The sequence below is a fragment of the Balaenoptera physalus genome (assembly GCF_965194825.1).
Source record: "Balaenoptera physalus genome assembly, chromosome: 2".
Classification (NCBI taxonomy): Eukaryota; Metazoa; Chordata; class Mammalia; order Artiodactyla; family Balaenopteridae; genus Balaenoptera; species Balaenoptera physalus.
In genome coordinates, this window is record NC_138883.1 from 49,309,106 (window position 1) to 49,331,775 (window position 22,670).

The 22,670-nt window shown below is 38.3% G+C and overlaps 1 long non-coding RNA gene across 1 annotated transcript in view; it reads left to right on the forward strand.

Annotated features, from left to right (window-relative positions):
* The window catches only part of LOC309654450, a 98,732-nt gene that overhangs the window by 9,438 nt on the left and 66,624 nt on the right, over positions 1–22,670 (forward strand). Inside the window, exon 3 of the long non-coding RNA XR_014260257.1 lies at positions 20,816–20,872. This is a non-coding gene — a long non-coding RNA (uncharacterized lncRNA). The remainder of the gene's footprint in view (positions 1–20,815; positions 20,873–22,670) is intronic.

The window sequence follows — 22,670 nt, forward strand, 5'->3', positions numbered from 1 at the left end:
TCTTCTTTAAATGTTTGGTAGAATTCTGCAGTAAAGTCATCTGGGGCTGGGCTTTTCTTTGTGGATATCCAATCTCTTGTAGATTTATTCAGATTTTCTATTTCTTCTTGAATCCGTTTTGGTAGTTTGTGTCTTTCTAGGAATATGTCTATTTCATCTAAGTTATCTAATTTGTTGGCCTACAAGTGGTCATAGTATTCCCTTATAATCCTTTTTATATTTGTAAGGTCAATATTAATGTCTCTTCTTTCATTCCTAATTTTAGCAATGTGAGTCTTCTCTCTTTTTTCTTGATAAGTTCAGCTAAAGGTTTGTCAATTTCATTGATCTTTTCAAAGAACAGACTTTTAGTTTTGTTGGTTTTCTCTATTGTTTTTTTATTCTCTCTTTCATTATTTTTTTCTTTTTGCATGATTTGGATTTAGTGTGCTTTCCCTCTCCCCCTAAAGTATTTTAAAGTAGAAGACTAGGTTATTGATTTGCAATGTTCTTCTTTTCTTAATGTAGGTTTTGAACCGCTGAGTTTCCTCTAAACACTTCTTCAGCTGCATCCCATAACTTTTGTCATGTTTGTTATGTTGTGGCCCTCATTTCATTCATGTCAAAGTATTTACTAATTTCTCTTTTGATATCCTCTTTGTCTGTTATTTAGAAGTGAGTTGTTTATTTCCATATATTTGTGAATTTCCCAAATTTCTTTGTTATTAATTTCTAATTTCACTCTATTGTGATCAAAGAGCATACTTTCTGTGATTTCAGTTCTTTCTAATTTATTGACACTTGGTTTATGGCCTAGCATATGGTCTATTCCAGAGAATGTTCCAACCCTTGAGAAGAATTTGCATTTTTCTGTTGTTGGGCAGAGTGCTCTATAGATGTCTATTAGGTCTAGGTGGTGTATAATGTTGTTCAAGTCTTTTAATTCCTTGCTGACCTTCTGCCTAAGTGTTCTATTATTGATAGTGGGGTATAGAAGTGTCCAACTATTGTCCCTTCAATTCTGATAGTTTGTATTTCATGTATTTTGGGGCTCTGTTTTATATATCTTAATAATTGTTGTATATTTCTGATGGATTGACTCTTATAAAACTTCCCTCTTTATATCTAGCAACATTCTTTGTTTTACAGTCTATTTTGTCAAATATTAGTAGAGCCACTTCCTATGATTTTGTTAAATTAACACGTGTTATTAGAGCCCTGGGGTGTCAGATGGATAGCTGCCTTCCGACAAAAGACCACAAAAGACCACCAGGGAAATTGAATAGAGAAGTTTATTACTCACAAGTCCTGAAGGAAGTATACAGCATGCCTTGAGGGCCCACGCAAGGAGGGTGAGGCAGGGTGCAGGCAGAGAGAAGCAGGACTTGGGGCACATGCCTTTCTTAGGGTCAGTGGGTGGAGTGCTTTGGGGTTCCTGGGCAATTCAAACCAAAAAGAGCAGGGTTTTAGTAAGCTTCTCAGGGGTCTTATCTAAGGGGTGCACAGAGCAAAGCCCCTGAGAGGATGAGGGGGACAGTTTATCACAAGGGCCACTGGGGGAGTCATATCAGTAACCTACATTTACTTGTGACCCTCGGGGCTGTTATCTAGGGCATACACTCACAGGAGGGGCTAGAGTTAGTTCAATGCCCCTGCAGGCTGCTGGGTCACACAAAACGTATGCCGAGGCAGCAATATTATAGCGTAACTTAGCTAAACTCTCCGAGAACTACACTAACAGTAAGATAACATCCTCAAATGGTCTCACAGCTCTTTAAGCCAAGATTAGGAAGATTAATTATTCTCCGCTCCCATTTGGATACAGCAAGGCAAAAGTAAGGATCATTCTAAATGTATGAGGTTGGCTTTAAAATTTAACTTTAAAGACGCTTATTAAATATTTTATAATGTTCATGCATAAAATATTTAAACCCAGCTAGAGAAAATTGTAGCTTTTCAAAGGGATACTATCATGTGAAACCCTAAATTAGAGTTAATAAATGAAGATTTGGCCATCTGAAGGGTTACTAATCACTGACATAATTACTTGCCAAGTTGCAGAGTATTTGTAGCTCAAGGTTAGCTTAATGTATGTTATTGCAGTTGTCCAAAAGGCACAGGAAAGCTAAAGCTATAGACACCAGAGTTAAATTCGGAAGTCTGGCCAATTTTAGGAGGAGAAAGAGAAGTGTGTTCACTTAGCATTAAAATCTCTGACACAAGTAGCAGCTCTTCCCATACAGATGGCTCAAGGCATAGAAGAGGTCATAAATGATGCAGAGTCAGGACAACAAGAAATGCTTGAACTGAACCAGGACAGATGGTTATCTGAGCACACCATGGGTCTCACAGTTTCCCTGCCCATGAGAGTTGGCAGTTAATATAGAGCAACATTGCATCTTAACTTATTTTTACCTATTATATTAATTATAGTAGGTTAAGTATCAAATTTTATATATGTACACTGATATACCATACTTAGACATGTAAATGTCTCTGAAATTCAATAATTATGGAAAATGACCCCTTAATTGTTGTTATGGACTGAGTGTGTCTCCCCAAAGTTCATGTGTTAAAGCACTAAGCACCACTACCCCCTCCCTGTCCCATGCAATGGTATTAAGAGGTGGGGCCTTTGTGAAATAATTTGGTTTAAATGAGGTCATGGGGATGGAACCCCCTTGATGGAATTAGTACCCTTATAGGAAGAGGAAGAGAGACCAGAGCTTGTTTTCTCTGCCATTTGAGGGTAACAGCAAGAAGGCAGCTATCTGCAAACCAGGAGGAGGACCCTCACCAAGAACCCAAACTGCTGGCACCTTGATCTTAGACTTCCCAACCTCTGGAACTGTGAGAAATAAATGTCTATTATTTAAACCACTAAGTCTGTGGTGTTTTGTTACAGCAGCCTGAATAGACAAGGACTGTCATTTTTAAAAAATTAAAGGCAGCAAGTCAATATGCTTTTGTTTTTTTGTTTGTTTGTTTTAATTTATTTATTTATTCATTTTTGGCTGCGTTGGGTCTTCATTGCTGCGCGTGGACTTTCTCTAGTTGCGGTGAGCGGGGGCTACTCTTCGTTGCAGTGTGTGGGCTTCTCATTGCAGTGGCTTCTCTTGTTGCGGAGCACGGGCTCTAGGCACACAGGCTTCAGTAGTTGTGGCTTGCGGGCTCTAGAGCACATGCTTAGTAGTTGTGGCACACGGGCTTAGTTGCTCTGCGGCATGTGGGATCTTCCCGGACCAGGACTCGAACCCGTGTCCCCTGCATTGTCAGGCGGATTCTTAACCACTGCACCACCAGGGAAGTCCCTGCTTTTGTTTTTTAATATTTCCATTCTAAATAATATTTGGACCCAATAGCATAGGAGTATCTGTTTTTACAAAAGCCTAATGTATTAGTTATCTATTGCTTCCTCAAATTACTTCAAGTTTAGTAACTTAAAAGCAATACACATGATCTCTCACAGTTTCTGTGTATCAGGAATTCAGAAGTGGCTAAATTCCTGGTGATTCTGGCTCAGAGTCTTTCATGAGGTTATTGATAAGATGTTGATCATGGTGCCGTCATCTGAAGGTTTAACCGGTACTGGAGGGTCCACTTCTCAAGTGGCTGTCATGTGCTGGCAAGTTGGTGCTGACTGGTGGGATATTCCAGCACCTTTCCACGTAGGTCTCTCCATAGACTGCTTGAGGTCTTCATGACTCCAAGAAAGCAAGCCAGAAGCAGTGATGCCTTTTATGACCTAGCCTCAGAGGCCACTCGCCATCAGTCACTTCTGCAATATCCTACTGGTCTCAAAGGTCAGACCTATTCATTGTGGTAGAGGATCATACAAGAGTGTGATACACACAGACAAGGATCACTGGGGGCCATTGTGGAGTCTGGCTACCATACCTAATAGATCCATTTTAATGGTCACGATGGCTTAGGTCTGGTGGCTAAGAACCTGGTTCTGGTGTTGGATAGACAAGCATTCCAGTTTTAATTGCACTACCTACTTACTCTTTCTAATCCTCTGTTTCCTCATCTGTTGTATGGAAATGGTAGATCCATCTCACAGGTTTGCTGTAAGCATTAAGTGAGTTAATGGACACAGAATAATCCTTTCTGTCAGATCATGTCATTTCGTAACTTAAAATCCTCCAGTGGCTTCCCATCAGACTTAGAATTCAACTGGTCTACCAGATCCAGACCTAGCTACTAACTGACTTAGACACTACTACTACTGCTACCACTATCACTACTACTACTACTACTACAACCACCTCCACAACCAGCACCACTACCTAACCTAGCTCTGATATGGTTTCTTCTCACCGTCTCCCTTCCTCACTCCACTCTATCCCCTGGCCTCTTTTCTGTTCAACCATACTAAGTTCTCTCCTACCTCAGAGCCTTTACACTTGCTGTTCCCTCTACCTGGAACATCCTTTCCCTGTATATTTTCATGGATCATTTGCCGACTTCATTTAGGTCTCTGCCTGAATGTTACCTCCTCAGAGACCTTCCCTGGCCATTCCTTTCATCCCTTTATCCCTCTTTGTTTTTCTGTTTATAGCTCTTATCACTACTTGACATTTTATTATATATTTGTTTGCCTATTTTGATTTTTGTGGCTCTCCTTCATTAGTATGTGAGTTCCATGAAGACCATATCTCATTCACCACCTTATCCTTAGTGCTTAGAAGTATGCCTGGCTTATAGTACACGTTTCATAAATATTTGTTTGAAAATTAAAGAATGCATGCAAATTACTCAGCACATTGCTTGACCCACAGCATCATGAGGAGTTCAGTAAATCTTAGCTGACTTCAGCCTCATCGTCATCTACATCCTTCCCATCTTCCCCAACCACCCTAATATCTCACATGTATATGGTGCTTTACAGTTCTCAAATTCTTTTGTCGTTTATAGAGAGTAGGTAATAATACTTTAAAGCAAAGCTGTAATTGTGTAGCTATAATTGAAATGCTCTGACAAGTAATGAAACTGGAAAGTGCAGGGGGAGGATTTGTCTCCTATAAACAGCTTTTTTTTTCAGATGGCCCTGCCTGAAAATTGGTCTTTTCCCACCAAATGAGCAGGCTTTCCTCAGGACAGATCAATGTATTATAAACTGGTCATTTTAAGTTCATTTAAGACTTGACTCTTAAAAGAGTCTTTAATGGTTGAGCAGTACCCTGGATCTTTCCAGGCCAAACACTGAAGCAGAGGATCATGTCTTATGACTTTTCAACTTTTGGAATTCTCCTGGAAGGTTAGTCATTTCTTCTACACGCTCACTATCCCTCTGTCTACACCCACTGTCCCTAGCAAATCAGATCCCCATGCTGGCCTGCTTGCCAGTCTGGTGCCTTCACATAAATTAGGAAAAGGAAACCTTTCCTCCTGCAGGGGCCTTGACTTGGCAGAGATAGCGGCTGGGGCACAGGGCACTGTCTACAGAATACAAGATGAATTTGAGCCTCACTTACCCCTTGGCTGGAGGCCCTGGAGGACAGTGGCGGGCAGTGGAAGTCTCTGCTTCCTTTGTGCTGCCCACAGGCCGCCCATCTCCGCTGTCATCCTAGGAGATGACTATCCTGCTGAATCCTATTGAGTAGAACAAGTCTTGGCTGAGTCTAGTCCAGTGCGGACTGTATAGCAAGGTGCTTAAGAGTCAGGGTTCTAAAGTCAGATTCCTGGCCTTGAATCCTCCCTCTACCAATTAGTGATCTGAGACCTTAGGCAAGTTATACAATCTCTCTGTGCCTCAGTCTTGGGCTATTGTGAGGCTCATGTGAGTTAATATATGTAATGTGTACTGAATACACGTTATTTATTGATACAGAGTGGCCCAGAAAACCTAGGAGCATTGTCCAAATAGTGCATCCTTGTGCATTTTTGAGCAACTGGATGAAAATATAGTAACGTCTAAGAATGCTTCATTTTGATGCCTTCCACTCACCCTTTCTGGAGTCAGAGACTGGCGCTGAGTCATTCAGCTAGCATTTGAACACTTCCTGTGCACAGTGGTGGACAAACACATTTAAAGAGATAACCCCCAACTTCAAATTATGTTCCCTAATTCTCAAAAAGTGAATCAAACTAAGAGAACACTATTGTCCTAAAACAAATGTGACCATATCAGGAAGCATGGCATATTCTGGTTTACTGGCATGGACTCATGCTTTAGAGATAGATCATCTTTCAATTCAAACTCCCTCACTTATCGGTTGTGTGACCTCAAGTAAGTTATTTGACTTCCACAAGCCTCAGTTTTCCACTAAGTAAAATGAGGGGGGAAAAGTTTCAAGGGTTACTGTAAGGGTTGAAATAATATTTAGAACGAAAGGGGTCTGGTACACAGGAGATAATTATTCAGTGGTAACTTTTGTCCTTATCAATCATCTAATTTCCATTGTAAACATCTGTGATGGCTTCTAATATCCCACAGGTGAAAGTCCAGATACATCCCATTCCAGGCCTTTGGGAATCTGGCCTCACCTGCCTTTCTACACACTACTTTCACCGTGAACCTTACAGCCCAAACACATGGAGCTACTTACAGGTTACAGAGCCTGCCGTCACACATACCCTGCCTTTGCTTCCAAGGTCCCCTCTGTCTAGATGACCCTTCTTGCTTCTTTTGCCAGTGAACTTTCATTCTTGTGTAAAACAGATACATTTAGTTTAAAGAATAATAAAAATAAACACGTTCTTACCCCCAGTTTAAGAAATAGAAATAGAAGGCACCTGAGCACTCCACACTTTAAAAAAAAATCAGCACTTGTGATATTTGTATTTTAAAAGCATAGAAGATGAAATCCTTATGTTTATGTACCACCTCTACCGTGAAGACACCAGGGAACTTACTTGTGGCCTAAAAGCCATAAAGGCTCCCTCCCAGTCACTCTGCAGAGATGCTGTTAGCAATTAAATATTGAAATACAATTTGATTAATATAATATTATGAAGAAAAAATAATGTTAAATTTAAGCAGTTTTTTGCTACCATGTGTTACTTCTTTAGAAAATCTACAGCATGATTCCTTTGCTAAAATAAATATGGTGGCTTTTGTGGGGAGATTTGAGGGTGTCTTTTTATGTTTTCCTTGACTGGTCATAAGGAGCCACTAGGTGGCAGAGGACGTGTCTTTAGATTACAGCGAGAAAACATGAAAATATTTTCAGCTGGAAACAGGTTTTGGAAAACATAAAAAGCATCACTTCAGGGCTTCCCTGGTGGCGCAGTGGTTAAGAATCCGCCTGCCAATGCAGGGGACACGGGTTAGAGCCCTGGTCGGGGAAGATCCCATGTGCTGCAGAGCAACTAAGCCCATGCACCACAACTACTGAGCCTGCGCTCTAGAGCCCACGAGCCACAACTACTGAGCCCGTGCGCCTAGAGCCTGTGCTCCACAACAAGAGAAGCCACCGCAATGAGAAGCCCGCGCACCGCAACACCTGCGCACCGCAGCAGAGTAGCGCCTGCTCGCCACAACTAGAGAAAGCCCGTGCACAGCAACACAGACCCAACACAGCCAAAAATAATAAATAAATAAAAATAAATAAATTTATTAAAAAAAAAAAAAAGCACCACTTCATAGGTTAACGTGTTGCACTAGTATCCCATGGCCCTGCAGTTAGCAATTTTGGCCTATTACCTATGTTGTAGTAACAATATCAACAATATCAAGACCACAGTATTTATTGTACGATAACTGTGTATGAGGCACCAGATGAAGAGGTGTCCAGATATTATGCTGTTTAATTTTCACAGCATCCAGAGGAAGCAAACACTGTTAATCACCTTTTTGCAGATGAGAAATCAGTCTTGAAAAGAGAAGAAACAATATGCCCAGGACATTGATAAGCAGCAGAAGCCAGATTCAAACCAGGTCTGTCAGATCTTAGAGCCTGGGGGATTAACAGCTTCACTCCACCGACTCTCAGAACTGGGAGAACATTTAATTTTTTTGGAAGGATTAACCACTGTATGATATCATGTTTTAGAAGTCATGTTAATATCTGTGAGCTTAGTCCTTAAAGGCCTTATCAGATAAAGAGTTTATTAAGGCCTTAACAGGTGTGTGGGCCCAACCTCTTATCTCTTTCCCCATTTAGTGACCATTTGAACCCAATTCCTAATCATCATGTTTAATCCATTCCCTCAAAATCTTCTTTCCATTGTGCCTATATGTCAAAAAAAGGCAATTTATGAATGAAAGCCAAATTTTCCCCAGTATTTTGAAGATCTTTCTCTAGTCAAAAAATTTTAAGTTCCTTTCAACAGTGTAATTGGCAAGAATAATATTATAATGGTGTCAATATACACATGTAGATAGTAAAGTGAAATCAAACATCATTAAAAAATTAGTTTTTGCAATCCAATGTGCTCATCTTCAGAAAATGAGACCATGTTCTAAAGCCTCAAAGTAACAAGACATCCATCATAGCAAAGAAGCATTTTTCTTTATTTCCTAAAAACACTGAATAACAGTCTTAAAGGTATAATGGGAAAAGTGAGAGATTATGGAGACAATACTGGTTAATGTTAAGCTTTGTGGCAGTGTGTGACTGTTTTATAAATCTGAAATGGGGCAGTGATCATTTAGAAATATCTCAGGGCTACATGATTCATAGGGCTGGTCCTTCTTCTAATTGATAAAGTTTTCCTTAGTGTCTTTATACTTGTGTTTCCTTTCTATTTTTTTACTTTGGGGAAAAAAAAAAGGCAGAGGGGTGGAGGGAGTGAGGTGATAACCTATACGTGCATAGATGTTAATTGAATAAGAGAGTGTCTCCAAATGTTCATGTTCCTGGATGTGAAGGTGGGAGTGTAGGCTAATAGAAGGAAGCTTAAATCTCATATGTCTTTACTTGTTATGACATTGTCCTCAAATCATCTAGATTGAATGATATCTTACACTACCTTCATATTATGCTTTATAGTTGAGAAGGTGCTTTCAAAAACATCAGCTTATCCTTTGAAATAGAGGAGAGAAGTGCACAGATTAGAATGGCGATGGGTAGTTCATTAGATGTTGATAGTTTGTTGGATGTTAAATGTGATGCTTATTTGTATTATTATTTAAACTAGATTGTAGTGTTTTTATTTTTGTTTTGAAGATCAAATGATAGTAGGCAAAATTTTTTTAAAATACTCCTTTATTGGTTTCCTTTTAAATATTCAATCTTTATTTTGGTCAAACTTAAATGTCTAATATGGCTGTACATTTTTTTTTCCAGCAGGTTTTTTTTTTAGTTTTCTTTTTGCTTTTTAAATTTTTAAAAATATTATTGAAGTATGGTTGATTTACAATGTTGTGTTAATTTCTGCTGTACAGCATAGGGACTCAGTTATACATATATATATTGTTTTTCATATTCTTTTCCATTATGGTTTGTCACAGGATATTTTTTTTTCATATATAAATTTATTTATTTATTTATTTATTTTTGGCTGAGTTGGGTCTTTCTTGCTACGCGTGGGCTTTCTCTAGTTATGGCGAGCAGGGGCTACTCTTCGTTGCGGTGGGCAGGCTTCTCATTGCAGTGGCTTCTCTTGTTGAGGAGCACGGGCTCTAGGCACGTGGGCTTCAGTAGTTGTGGCTTGCGGACTCTAGAGCACAGGCTCAGTAGTTGTGGCACACAGGCTTAGCTGCTCCATGCATGTGGGATCTTCCCGGACCAGGGCTTGAACCCATGTCCCCTGCATTGGCAGGCGGATTCTTAACCACTGCACCACCAGGGAAGCCCTGTCACAGGATATTGAATATAGTTCCCTGTGCTGTACAGTAGGACCTTGTTGTTTATCGATCCTATACATAATAATTTGCCTCTGCTAATCCCAAACTCCCAATCCTTCCCTCCTCTACCCTCCCCTCCTTGGCAACCACAAGTCTGTTCTCTATGTCTGTGAGTCTGTTTCTATTTCTTAGATCAGTTCATTTGTATCATATTTTAGATTCCACATATAAATGATATGATATGGTATTTGTCTTTCTCTTTCTGACTTACTTCGCTTTGTATGATAGTCTCTAAGTCCATCCATGGTGCTGCAAATGGCATTATTTCATTCTTTTTTATGGCTGAGTAATATTCCATTGTATATATGTACCACATCTTCTTTATCCATTCATCTGTCGATGGACATTTAGCTTGTTTCCATGTCTTGGCTATTATAAATAGTGCTGCTATGAACATAGGGGTGCATGTATCTTTTCAAATTATAGTTTTGTCTGGGTATATACGCAGGAGTGGAATTGCTGGATCATATGGCTAACTCTATTTTTAGTTTTGGGTTTTTTTAAATATTTATTTATTTATTTATTTATTTGGCTCTGCTGGGTCTTAGTTGCAGGGGAGGGATCTTTGTTGCCCACGTGCGGGCTCCTTTAGTTGTGGCATGTGGGCTCTTAGTTGTGGTATGTGGGATCTAGTTCCCTGACCAGGGATCGAACCCGGGCCACCTGCATTGGGAGTTCAGAGTCTTAAACACTGTACCACCAGCAAAGTCCCTCTATTCTTATCTTTTTGAGGAATCTCCATACCGTTTTCCATAGTGGCTGCACCAATTTACATTCCCACCAACAGTGTAGGAGGGTCCCCTTTCTACACACCCTCTCCAGCATTTGCTATCTGTAGACTTTTTAATGATGGCCATTCTGACTGGTGTGAGGTGGTACCTCATTGTAATTTTGATTTGCATTTCTCTAATAATTAGCGATGTTGAGCATTTTTTCATGTGCCTCTTGGCCATCTGTATGTCTTCTTAGGAGAAATGTCTGTTTAGGTCTTCTGCCCTTTTTCTGATTGGTTTGTTTGCTTTGTTGTTGTTGAGTTTTATTAGCTGTTTGTATATTATGGAAATAAAGCCCTTGTCAGTTGCATTGTTTGCAAATATTTTCTCCCAGTCTGTAGGTTGTCTTTTCATTTTGTTTATGGTTTCCTTTGCTGTGCAAAAGCTTATAAGTTTGGATTAGGTCCCATTTGTTTATTTTTGCTTTTGTTTCTATTGCCTTGGGAGACTGACCTTAGAAGACACTGGTACGATTTATGTCAGAGAATATTTTGCCTGTGTTCTCTTCTAGGAGTTTTATGGTGCCTTGTCTTATAGTTAAGTCTTTAAGTCATTTTGAGTTTATTTTTGTGTATGGTTTGAGGGTGTGTTCTAACTTCATTGATTAACATATGGCCATCCAGCTTTCCCAACACCACTTGCTGAAGAGACTGTCTTTTCCCCATTGTATATTCTTGCTTCCTTTGTTGAAGATTAATTGTCCATAGGTGTGTGGCTTTATTTCTGGGCTCTCTGTTCTGTTCCACTGATCACTGTGTCTGTTTTTGTATGGCTGTACATTTTTAATGTGCCAATAAGTTGTGCATGTATATAATTTAAAACTTTTCTAAAAACAAAATAAGTAAAACTTTCAGGAATCCAATTTCTTAAAAATTTGGGAGTAAAAGTTGCTATCACACTGATTGTAAATTTTACTGACAAGCAGTTTTTAATATTACTTTTTCCTTAGGCTAAAGAAATAAACAGAAGTATGTTAGGGATTAGCAATTTAAAGCTATTAAGTGTCACTTTAATGATTAATTGATTTTTTTCATAAATGGTTTACTAGCTCCTTTTTTTCTATTGTTTTGTAAAGAAGTTATATTTACCTATAACAATTTAGAGAGACTTCTTGTCAAAAGAGATCTCTCATCTAACTAACTTTACAATTTAAAATGCTGTACATTTAGAATGTAATTATCCTGTATAATATTAGTTTAGCCTACTTATTTCTTCTAGCTGTTGGGTAATATTCTGTTTATCTGTTCATTGTTTAGGAAGAGATTACTGCCTGTATTTTTATGTTTTGCATGATTTGTATATGTATTGTTATGCAATAAAACCACTAAAAGTCAGATGTTTTATATATTTGTACCTTTCTCCCCTTCTCTGAGCCTTTGTAACACTTTTTGTTTTCCTACTAAAAATAGCTACTTTTTGGTATCTAAGCATCAAGGGTCATCACTCCACTGAAAATGGTAGTGTAGTTTTAACAAAAAGGGGGCAGCCTTGACAAAGGCATCAAGGAGAAACAATTTCATATTGTATAAAACTGCTTCCCCTTCCCCATTGTACTAGAGTAAATAAGGCTAGCTGCTGTGACAGTCAAATCTCAAAATGTCAGTGGCTTAACACAATAAAAGTTTATTTTTGCTCTACTGTCAAGTCTAATGAGGGTGTTCTGGGCTGGAGGACAGCTTTCACTGTGGTCATTCAGGGTCTCCTTCCCCCATATGACTCTAATTTGCTAGGATCTCAGACTTCTCTGTTGGATCCCCTGCATCCAACTGGCAAATAGGGACTGAGAAGATACAGAGGATCACATAGAAAGTTTGCATGACAGGCCTGGAAATGGTCAACGTGGTTTGCCCTTGTTTCGTTGATCATAACTCACTCATGTGCAGGGGAGTCAGGGAACTGTGATTTAGCCGTGTGACCAGGAGGTAAAGGAAAAGGTTTTGTTGAACATGTAGTAGTCCTTGCCGAGCTAGTGAATTCTGTTACTGAGAGGTCTCAAATGTTACATGGCTCTGGAAGGCTTGAAAGCAGACAGTGGTTATGGATGGGCATGAAAGAGGAAAAATGAACACGCAGTAGCTGAAGTGGGGGCTCAGATTTACCTGTGTCCTCTGAGGGCACTTCCCAGATGCCACAATGAGAGCTCTACTGCCATCTTTCCAGCTCTCCTTTGAATTCACTTTCCATTGCCTTTAGCATGACCTGGCCTCCACCTCTGTCAGCCAGAGAACTCATAATCAATCAATGTGGCCAATATTCATTAGTAGAATGAAAACTGAAAACCTGAATAAGAAAATTAATGAGACTATAGGCTCATTAAGCAAATGTATTAGTGAATAGTTTAGTGATATCTGAACTAGATTACGATGTTGTTTTTATCCTTATGCTATGAAGGACACTTGTGCCCAGCACTGAATTTGGTAATTGGGTTGTTTGGTTATTGAAAGTTACATTCAAGTGTATTGATCACCTTTTTAATCTTTGAAGCTGACTGAATGTAAATTTGATTTGATGGTTTAAATTTGAATATGTCGTAAAAGGGCCTTAACCCCTTTTATAGAGATTAAGAGAAACCTCTTCCCGTTAACTTGTTTTATTTTTGTTACCATGGAGACCACAAGAGGCACAATCTTCATAAATTCATAATGCAGATGAATTAGCCTCCAAGTAATGAATGTTTTTATACATTTATTCACTTCAAATAATGTTTGAAGTGATTTACATTTATGTCAAAAATGAATATGGATTTTTTTTACTTTCTTGAGATTCATAAATATGCAGTCTAGGATCATAGGTTATGAATATAAATTAATTCACTGAGATACCCACTTTATGAGTCTAAGTTATTAATTAGTTCATCACAAAATGCCATAGCAAAAAAGCAGTTTAATGATATAAATTGCTTTTATCAACTACAGATCATTAAAATGTACAGTTATAATGGAAAGAAAATCTTATACATAATATCAAGCTTTACATTAATACTCTATTCTAAAGTATCTAGTATTCTATAGGATATATATTTTCTGTTCTAAATTTTGGAATAATAATTATTATTTCAAAATATATGCATAAAATGGGAATCACCAAAAGTCATGAGCGAAAGTAATTTGCTGCTGTCAGTTTAGTGTTAGTAATGGTTATGACCAGCAATATTTACTTAATTCTTATAACAAACTCTTTGCTTGAATGGTAACATTTCCTCCCTCACCCCTAAATAATTGTGTCTTTCTCACTGAGAGTTACGACCCTCTCAGAAATCTCTGCGAGGATTCTGGAGAGAATATGGATTTAGCCCAAATGGCTGTTATAATTCTATAAATTCATTCATCTTAGCCAGAAATGACATCTCATGTTTACGTTAATTTAAGAAGAAAAGTTCTGATATTGTCCTCAAAGAACATTCAACAAGACTCTGCATATTAGCTTGAGTTCAGATGCAGCCTCCTTCTGGGGGCAGAGGGAGGAAGCAGCAGTCCTTTTTAGCTTGGTGGGGATTCCCTCTCACCAGCCTTCAACCATCCAGGCTAGAGTCATCTATCCCTTCCTAAAGCTACTCTCCCCACTAGAGACCCACAAAATAGTTTTTCCCACAGCCAGTAATTAGCATTTAGATAGAGATGACTTTGGGGTCACTGGGGGCTGTTTTGTCTACACTTCCCCAGCAGAGAAGCAGAAAAGCTTTGGAACCTCAGTTTGTTGCCTCAGCTCAGGCATTCACAAATTATGGAAACTTGGTCAAATTACTAAACTTCTCTCTTCCTCATTTTCCTATTAACATAAAATGGGGATAATAAGAGTACTTGCTTCATAAGCAATGGTTTGAGGGCTTGTATCTGTTTGCAAAAGTCAACTGTTAAATTTTCAGGAATTTTGTACATCATTGTTAAATATAGCCCCTATTAAAAATTAAATTATATAATTTAATGAATAAGTTATATTAAACCAGGTAATAAATAATCAAAACTCATCACTTCCTAATTATTTGACTACATTTTACTATTATCTATGGTTCTGAGATTATTTACATCTGTTGAATCTATATGATGCAAATAGCATATAATGGTGAACTACTGTGAATTTCTGCCCAAGTCCCACGTTCAGTGACATCAGATTGGTAGCTTGAAATTGGCCATGGTGGCAATGTAAGTTCTCAAAATGCGTTAGCCATTAGTATTTCTGAGGTGTGTTTATTTCATTTTTCGCATCTCTGTTCTTTCCAACCTTTCTCCTTGAAAGGTCTCTTCTTTTCCTCTTCCCTCTTTCCCTTCCCCCACCCCCAAACCCAAAGCAGGGGGTATGGGGAGATATGACAGTAACTGGAAACCATTCTAGGTCCCTTTCCTTTCCGTTTCACCTCTATTGACTTGACTTTAAGCTCCACCTGCACCAGATCACAGACAGTGTATATCTGACTTAACAATGGATCTCCAGAACCAAGCAATGAGCCTACCCTGTAGCAGCCCTCAAATAATCCCTGCTCTGTAGACCCACCTGAGGACAAGGAGGGAGAGTGTTGTAGAAGCCCTGCAGGACACACATTTGCAGTCTTCTTTCTGCTCACTCTGACTCTCTTATGACCCTTTTGGTTCTAGAAAGTCAAAGCTATAGCTGGGAACTGCTGCTTTTCAACACTGCTGCCCTCCCCAGACCACTGCCAAGATTAACTAGAAGGGTTCTAGAAAATGTTCTAGAGAGTATATTTGATTAAATGACCTCAAGCAGCTGTAAACAGCAGTAGACTATTCTGTGAAGAAGTATGCAGAGCTAATGACTTACTAAGGTTTTCATTTGTCCCCAGTTCTGGAAACTTCATCTTTGCCCTTCCTCCTCTATTTTATATGCCTAGTCAAGAGCTTTCCTATGTAGCGATTGTTGTCAAATTGGCTCTGGTTTTGAGAATCAGCTATTCATCCTGTTTGTCAGTTTAATGACCTGCTTTGGTTCATTTTACAATTAAGTATCCTTCTGCCCCATGGCCTAATTCAGTTTTCATTAATTTGCCTTTTAATGAAGAACTTTGAGATATAGTTTTACCATGTCTTGGCTGCATTCTATTTTAAATTATAGGTTACCATTTTGCCCTAATTCAAACTACCAGTAACACCTGCATTTTGAGTTGCAGTTGAGTATGTAAAAATAGATTTGCTATGGAATAACTACCTTTAATTATACTTTTAGTAAACAGAGGCAGTTACAGATTCCAAAATTTAGAGAACTATCCAAGGGATATTTTTTTCCTCCAAGGGATTTTTATGACTGACTTTTGCCACAATCCTCAGTGATCTTCCTAGCGCTCTTCATGATCAAAATAGTTCAGGGTTCTGTAACTGGCTCTTTTATCTATGCCACTGGGGCTACTTTATCTAAATATGTACACTTGTATCTTCAAATAATTGTAGATAAAAAAATGAAATTCTAAGGTAAGACCTTTCCTTTAATGACCTAGTCCCTTAAAAGTTTTTTGTTTTTTGTTTTTTTAATCGATTAAACACTTTCTCTCAAGATTTTGCTGCCCAGATCATCTTAAATAGGCCATGGATTGGCATTAACCCACCATCTGGGGCAATTTAGTAGTTGCTTTTTAGGTTAAAGGTGGCCTTTTGCAGGGGCAAGTTAATTGTCTAACCAGCACCTGGTATTGTCCCAGCTGCAGAGCAGATGGTGCAGTGAACAGAGGGCAGCTGTGGGGCCCACCCCATGGTCTCACCTGCTTGCAGGCCACAACACACTCTCTCTGTCTCTCTACTGGGGGCTCAAAAACATTCTCTTCCATCTCCGCCTCCGCAACCCCAGCAGAGTTCTGAAATAGAAACTGTCTTTTTGTGTAATAAAAGATAATGGAATGACTTCCACAAGTGTTGCAAAAAATTTCTTTGAGTTTAGGGAGGAGGCCTGGGTGAGAAGTTCCCTAAAGAACAGGTGTTAGGATGTGTTTGAATAGTGGGCCATCTGCTAGGCTGTGGGAACCTGCTGGGTGTAGCTGGCTGCCTGACACATCAGGGTGTCACTGATTAATACATCACATGTATTAGCACCATGCTTGTAGGAAATGATGCCCAGTGTGGTATGAAGCTGAAATTAAAATAATAGATCTGTAACTTGTTTGTTCTGCTTGGGGTGGCCTAGTGTGTGATTTAAAGTATATCATACTTGGGAGCATAATAAGATTTTCATTCACTTACTTAGTAAAGCTATAAAGCCTGTTACTTTTTCTTTTATAACAGTAAGGTCTAATGGCATGAATCTTTCAAAATGTAAAATATCCTTCTCTACAAAATATAATGCAATCAAGCAATATTCTACTCAAAAGCACATCTCCCAAAGATCAGATTATCTCTTTAGTAAAAGATTCGTCCGTCCTAATCCAGAATTTTTTAGAGTATTACCAGAAGTTAATATTCTCTGTCATGAATGTAGTATATATCCAAAGTGTATTACTTTGTCTTGACTTCCTTTGAATGACATTTCTGTCTCATAGAAGTTCTTGTTCATATTTTCGAAGGGAGTAGGTGTAGAACCATTTGCAGCCATTATATAGCTTTTGAAATAATGTTATGTGTTATCTGAGTGATCTGTCTGCTACTCTTACATCTTTCAGACAGGCTGGCAAATTACTAGTAGCTCTCTCCATCTTGAAATACAGTTGACAGAAACTGAAGGAAACACCTTACAACTACTGGGGAAAATCTTATAATTGGGTTATAATTTTCCTCTCTGAAGGGAAAATACCATTTAGACATAGGAAATAGGCTGGGAAATATAAACTGAGCTTAGGAGCAACTCGATCTGTAATACATAGACAGCTTTCGGTAATCCTCAGTGAAATTAGAAAATCTCTTCTTCATGATGGAAGTCTTACATGAAAACAGAGCACGGTTTTCTGTGTTTTCCTTTGTCGGATCTCTCCAGTTCTCATAGGAATTATGCAGGTAAATAGCAATAATGTGCTAATAGTCCTAGACATCAGAAGCATCATTGGTTATGTTGTTGGTCTGTGAACATCTATTGCAAGTTTCATCTCAAAACTCAAGTCACAGTCTCAGGCTTTCCTTCTCCCTCTAGCAGAGGGCACAAGATCTGGGGTCAGACCCCTGGGGTTCCGGCAAGTTGAGAAGAGTGTTTTGCCCATCTATTTAAATGCTCTGTGAGCTCCAGTCTGGTCAGCCTGGACCTTAAGACACAATTGGTCTGGGCCTTCAGGAAGCAGCAACTGGGATGGAGAGAGAGGAGGGAAAGGAGAGGGAGACAGGTAACATGGGCCCAGCAGCCACCATCCACGGGAAGAGTCCATCCTGATCCTGGGCAGGAGGGAAGGGCAGTTCTTGCAGTCAGGCCAAGTCTACAGAATGGGTATTGGCACATTAGTGACTCCCTGCATGAATTAAAACCCAAACTCCCCAAACTAAAGACATGCTCATCTTTATAAAGTGCAACCATCTGCCAGTGCATCGGTGGGCTTCCTCTTGCAGCATCAACCTATGATGACAATCAACATTCAAGACAATTATTATTCATACGAAGTAAAATAACATTTTAAAGATTTGTTAGCTGCTTCTTTGTTAGGTAAAGTGATTCTACAGAAATTCTGGTTCACCCTGATGAAATGCAAGGATTATGAAAATTAGACAAACTAAAAATACTTCCAACAACAACAAAAAATTAAGTTTAAGATGTTGTGTGCATCTAGCTAAGGAGAACAGAAATCTGAGCTATGTTCAAAGGAGGTATCTTTTACAAAAGCAGGGGCAGATATAAAAACAGAAATCTGAGCAGTGGCTCACAGCCAATTTTATATCATTTGGGTTGAGAACAAATGGTACCATAGCATCTATCATTAGAAAAGAACATATCCTGCCCAAACAGAGAATGGGAGAAAGTGATTTATGAGGTGCTTTTGAAGAAAACATGCCTTCTGGAAAGCAAATGAGAGACAACCAATGGAACAGCTGTAAACGGTGACTACTAAAATTCAGGAACCAGACCAATATAAATTGAAACATTAGCTTAAGATGAATAGGTAAGAAAGATACCTTAAGGTCAATACTCAGGCTCTTTGTATTCAAATGACCATAACTAGTTAAGTCTCTGCCCTTTTATTTTCCCAACATATATAAATTCCACCAATAACCTAAACTTAAAGTTATGTTGTCTTTGTATGTTTTCAATATATTGAAGAGAAACAATAAAAAAAAAAAATCACCCACTAAAAGGAGGTCTCTTAGCTACCTAGAACTTTCAAGTTTGGAAACACTGAGTCATCTAAATTGATGTTCAAGGACATGGTAATTTTTATTAATCTGGAAGCTGGATTCTAAGGTAAAGGAGGTACCATCCACTGGCACTCACTTCTGGGGCAGCACAAGAGTTATGTCTCTGATATTGCATCAGCAGTTTAACATAGGAAATGCAGAGCCCATCCCTGTTTTTTGAGTAAGACCTTGGTGACACATTTCCTGGACAGAGTGGACATGTGATCCTTCATCACTTCCCTCATATTCTCTTGTCTTAGCCTTCTCCTCTGCTACCACCAGCCCATGTGGCCACAGCAGAAGGAACTAGCTCCAGCAGAGAATGGGAACAAAGCTGCTTTTTGCCATAGGATCTGCCTCTACTCTTGACCTGCCTTTGGCAAGGCTCCTTCTGAAGGAGACTGGCTGGACCAGGGCAGCAGGTGACTCTGGACCTCCCAACCCTCTGTCATGTGTACTGGATGTGGGGAGGTGGTTGTCCCAGGAGAGGAGCACATTGTTCCCTCCATGGCTTTAAGAGGTGTTCACTTTTCCACATTTCCACTGAGAGGGGACTGCTGAGCTCAGGTACCACTGAAACCAGGGAACACACACAGCTAGCTATCAGCTGACCACCCACAGGCTTGCCATGCCCGAGAAGCCAGCATGTCTGGTTTTAAAAAAAAGGAATGCTGTATGCAAAATTGTTTAGCCAAGAAAAATGACTACTGTTTCTTTCTCATTATGGAAAAAAGTGCTAGACTTCAAGTGTGATAAATACATGAACTGGCCCAATCATTATTTTTTCTTAAATGACATAGGAAATTTATCCAGATTAAACTTAGTTTTCATTGGTACTTCTTTCTGTTTGGAATTTTCATAAAGAAGTGAAATTTATTTTGTACTTTATATTTATAAAGGCATTTCATTAAAATTTTCAAAATTTCCTAATATAAATGGTACCATTTTCTATAAATATAAACAGTATAATAAAATAATATCTCTATACATAAATACTACAAAATAACAATAGTGACAGACAGCAATTAAATTAATCAAAAGAAATATAAGTATGGTAATCATCCTTTAGTGAGATACAATATAAGATATTGTATCTTTAGTGAGATACAATATTTACAAATTGCTTTCAATCCAAGTGTATAGGGGGACTCAATTAAAGGTTGAATTTTCAAGAACAAAAATAAAGGTAACAAAAGAGGAATAAAACAAAATAAAGATTAAATAAGATTTTACATATCAAAACTGAGTGAGATTATTTAGGAATTCCAGACTCCCTGATCACAAAAGCCAAAAATCAACCTTTCTACTACACTAATGTTCGAACCTATATATATATATATTTTTTTTTGAAGTATATGGGGAGAAATCCCACATAAATTGTTTTTGTAGAGCCTCAAACAACAGTTAACTGATGACAATTATTAACAATATTGTTATACCTTAGAATTCAGTGTCTTTGTGGGGGAGAAGGAAAATTGTATAACAGCTTATTGTACCATTTAATGCCACAAAATTAGAATACTTTATTAAGGTTATGTACATAAAAGAGCTCTAACTTAGTTAATGGGAAGAAAGGATCCTGTGTTTTATGTTCAGTAGATTATGCTGCATACTTTTTAAAGTTTTTTCTTAAAATTCCATAAGTTATGATCAATGAAAATAATACAGTGCATGCATGTTGACAGAGTCTGTGGAGGTCTATCAGCCATCTGAAACTTAGTTTTGAAAGGCTTTATTAAGCTCACCCACACTTCACCTCACCAGGGGTAATTAATAAGTTCTACATTCACCCACTTGCCATTTTTGCTGGGTTTTTCTTTTAATAAAGTATGGTATTTATTGTTTAGAGCAATGTTCCCTCTGGAAATAACACATGATAAATAGTCAGAAATTATTAGCCACAGGGGAGTATTGGATTATGGATAGGAAACCTTGGAGATGTAAAGCCTTCCATGGGGACTAAACTCCCAGGAGACACAGCCACCTCCAGCATCTTTATTTCCTTCTGTCTCTTCCCACAGGTTCTGCTTTGCTTCCATCAAGAGAGTCCTGCTTGGCCTCCTGTGTCATATAGATGGGTAAGAAAGTCCAAGTTTCAAGTTCAGTCAGAAAACTATCAAGCAGTTTTGAATGTGGATCTCATACGCTGCCTACAGCCATGCTTTACCAAAGTAATTCTTGAAAGAAGCTAGAGAAAGAGGGATTCAATGATTACTGAAAAAATTCAAGCTAAACATGGAAAGAATTTCATGGAGATTGATTATATACTGGAAGTGGATATTGAACAAGGTCATGAGATAGCTACCTAATAAAAAGGTCTTTTCTTAATATAACTTTTATTATGACAATATAACAATCTGTTTTATGACATAGTAGCAATTTGACTAAGGCAAAACACTGAATAATGGGTTATCAGTTCAAAAATGTTTTCCACAGTGCCTATGATTGTGTAAGAAATATCTCTGATTTCTCTTTTTCAAAAAGCCAGTAAAACATTATGCCTGTGTTCCTAAGAGACATTGTAAGCATAAAGCATTTGGACCCCGATGTACCTACATTTTTTAACCCATTGACTGCTGGAATATATGGAACAATGGATTTCTCAGACTGTTTTCCAAGCATACTAGATTCAAAAAGGAAAATAAATCTCCTTTTTCCCATAGGCAAGAACATCTTGCATTCCTCAGACTTAAATTTATTCCAGTCTATTTTCTATTCATCTAGTCCATTCATTTGCCAAAGGATTATTTCCTAATACACCATAAAGTATGAAATGAATGGATGAATAATGGAGTGAAGATAACTAATAATTATACCTCATAGTATCTACAGTAGAAATTATAAAAGTCACAGATTTAAAAATCCCCTGCAAGATAAATATTCTTTCTTTCTACTCTGTGTTGTAACATAGAGAAAGTTAGCATTTTGGAGTTAAGTTGCTACTTGAATCATGACTGGTGGCATTTTTGAAAAGGAAATGCCAAACTGTTTTAAGATTTCAAACAACAGAAGAATCAAAGGATCAGAATTAAAACTGGGGTAGAAAGAAATCCCTGTCACTTAGAGATTGACGCTTTCATTCATCTTCTAATTACTTCACTCAGAAATGTCTTCCATTATACACTGCCTTAGTCATCCCAGTTATCACTGCTCTGGGATTGAGCCCTAAGTCCCTCCTACTCTTTTCTGCACACAGCCATCCATATAGTACTAATTTTATTCCTGGTGGCCTTCCAATTACCCATATTCTGCCCCATGAAGGAATTCAAGGTGAGTACTGTTCCCAAGGAGTTATCTGGTTCCAGTCTGTTACCTTCAGGTAAGTCAATAATGAAAGCAACCATCTAAATACATCTTGATCTTCTCCACACTAACAAGCTTTACACCTGGAGAACAATATTAAATTTGTTCCAGAATAGAATCTGATGTTTAAAATTGTCCTAACGTAGCATGCTATGTTCCAGTATAATCAGCTTTGGTAACTTCTAGTTCATTCCTTCCTCAAGCCCAGCCATTTGGTACGTTTTTGGAATCATCGATTCATTCACCATCTTGTTTAATCAAGACACTTCAGTGTGCCTGCTGTAATTCAACAGGAGACTTATAAACTAGTGTTTCCCAAAGTATCTGTGGTAAAGAATGATTTTTTTTTTTAATTTCCCCACTGTCACAGACCAATTGTTTGGTAAAAGACAATGAAAATGAATTACTAGAAAATGATACTGGATATCAACAAAATCAAATTGCTATTAAAAACCATCTAAGACTTGACTCTCAATTTCTGTACTTGTCACAAATCAACCTCAGGGCATAGCCCATGCCTTCCTTGCATAACACTATTCCCAAACATTCTTGTTACTTTATCTCAGGGTTTTG